At 48.9% G+C, this 2,399-nt stretch overlaps 1 protein-coding gene across 2 annotated transcripts in view; it reads right to left on the bottom strand.

Annotated features, from left to right (window-relative positions):
• Mrps9 (mitochondrial ribosomal protein S9) overlaps positions 1 to 2,399 on the bottom strand; it is a 48,912-nt gene that overhangs the window by 46,139 nt on the left and 374 nt on the right. The gene's annotated exons all lie outside the window — the stretch shown is intronic.

Raw genomic sequence — 2,399 nt, 5'->3', positions numbered from 1 at the left:
GTGCTGGGGGATTGAACCGCGGTCCCTGATGCTTTTGCTAAGCTTGTTCCAAGTAGGTGCTTTAGACCACTGAGCCATCTCTCCAGCCCCATACAAACTCTTTACAAGTGTTTTGGGCTTGGGCTTTTGAGGGTCTTGCTCTATTGACCAGACTGCTCTGGAATTCTTGGGCTGGCAAGCTCACTACATCCCCTTGCCCCTGCCCTGCCCCTGCCTGCTAGGCCTCTGGGCATGTGCTGGGTGCCAGGCCTGCATGTTTATGAGGCAGAACTGTTGGGCTCCCTGCAATCCCTATGCTATAGTCAGTGAGTGGCCTAGCAGGAATGAAAAGACTATGGGCTTGGCTATTCTTATCCTTAAGAAGATTACAAAGCAACTGCACAATCAAGCCCTGAACACATCAGATACTAAGACAACAACACAAAAAGCACATGAGGGTCCTTTACTGTTACCGGTGCTCAAGAGGATTCCTAGTATTCTGCCACCTGGGGCTGATGCCCTTGTGTGCCCCATTCCTCCTGAGTGCAGGCTGAATGTAAAATTTGATTCTGGTAAGCAGACTACAATTAAAAAGACAGGTGGCACTTCAGAAATTAGGTTCCAAAAAACTGTGTCCTCCCACTGGTTCAGTATCTTCATCAATTTGATAAAAGGCAGAAATGGTAGGCTGTCCAGAACAGAGGTGGGGTGCTGGCCTGTAAAGATCAAAGCTCTGCTAAAGGCACAACTGAGACAGCGGGGCCGTGGATCCCCCAACACTGGACTGCTGCTGCAGGAGACCCTGGGCAAGGGGACCTCACAAGGGCCTCAAGCTCTGACCCCTCCCCAAATCTGGGGGATAACAATGTCTGTTGTTTTAAGCTGCTAAATTTTGGGGTAATTTATTTTACTTTAATAAATAATGAACTCAGTCACCATCCTAATTACAATAATGAAGCCAAGTACAACATGGCTTGCTTATTTTGTTCTATAAGGAAAAGAGTATCAGGCTCTCTTTAAATGAGAAATTTATAAATTGCTCTGTAAGGAACACACAGATTTTAGTGTAGAGGCATTTTCATAATTAATGCAAGGAAACACACTAGACTATCCTCCTAAGGACAAGATGAAATCTCAACAGGAACAACTTATCTGCCAAAGGAGTTTCCATATGCATCAGTAGTAAATGGGAAAACACACACACACTCATTCACACAAATTACCTGGGAGGGGCCATAAGTAATTTATAGATCTGTATAAAGTATCTAATGCAAATGTATCTTAATTTTAATTTTCAAAACATTTTTTAGCCATTTATCAAAAAAAATCAAGGTATTACTGTAAACCTAAGGGAGGCTGGGATAAATACAGGATGCTGCAACCTCCAAGAGTCCACTAGAGAGAGAAAGAAAAGATATTTTACACAGAGATAGGAATGTGCTTACAATGAAACCAAAATATGACACCATTCTTCTTCTCTGGGATATGGTCCAAACCAACAAAGGCATATTGGTTAGCTACAATTGGAAGGATGAGGCATTAAGGAAGTGCTCAGTGAAAACCTAAAAATGAAGACCTATCCTACCAGTATTCGGTTGCAACTTTCTAAAATATTGAATGTTTAGTCTATTGCCTTTTCATATTGTAACAATCAGAAATATATCGGAAACTGAGTTAGTATTTATATACTAAGTTGTACTGAGAGAAAATTAAAGAATCCCCGGGCAATTTTTGTAGAGCTCATTGTGGAACACTATTTTCACTTACGACAAGCAAAAAAGCTGAAGCACCTTTGCATGCCAAAGCAGATCCTGCCCCAACTCCTGCCAAACTTGCGAGTTCCATCTGTCACCAGGGAAACCTGAATGAGCGTTCCATCTTCACCTGCGTGCTGCCACCCAAGCTATGTACCCCTCAGTTCAGGTGACACCTCTGCCACGTGGGTCACAGTGGTCACGGCTGCCCCGGCAGTTTTCCGGACTTCGGCGGCGACTCAAAGTGGGCTGAAACTCCGACCCCTCCCCAGGCCTGGGCCAGCGGGTGACGGTGACCTAGCTTTCGACGCCGGCAGGCCGGAATCCCACGGTCACCGCCACTTCCTGGCGTGGCCCACGAAGGGCCGTGCAGCCATCCTGGTGCCACCAGGCCACCGCGACTTCACCTCCCCTACCTCCGACCACCTCACCAAGGCCTCGGGCCGCCCGCTTCTTCACCCAGGAGTAAAGAAACTGCGCCCCCAGGCAGGCCGATCCGAGACGCGCTCTCCCGCGCTCCCGAGCTCCGGCCGGCCTGCTAGCGACCGCTCACAGAGGCGCGTCCCACCGCCAGCGCCCCGCGCGGGCGGGACAGGCCGGCGTCGGCAGCACGCTCCCACCCCGTCTCCCCGCCCGGGACGCGGCACCGACACGGGCACGACGCGC

This window comes from Octodon degus, unplaced genomic scaffold (assembly GCF_000260255.1).
Source record: "Octodon degus isolate 3935 unplaced genomic scaffold, OctDeg1.0 scaffold00052, whole genome shotgun sequence".
Lineage (NCBI taxonomy): Eukaryota > Metazoa > Chordata > Mammalia > Rodentia > Octodontidae > Octodon > Octodon degus.
The sequence above is the reverse complement of the archived record's forward strand: the minus strand, read 5'-3'. Positions and strand labels throughout refer to the sequence as shown.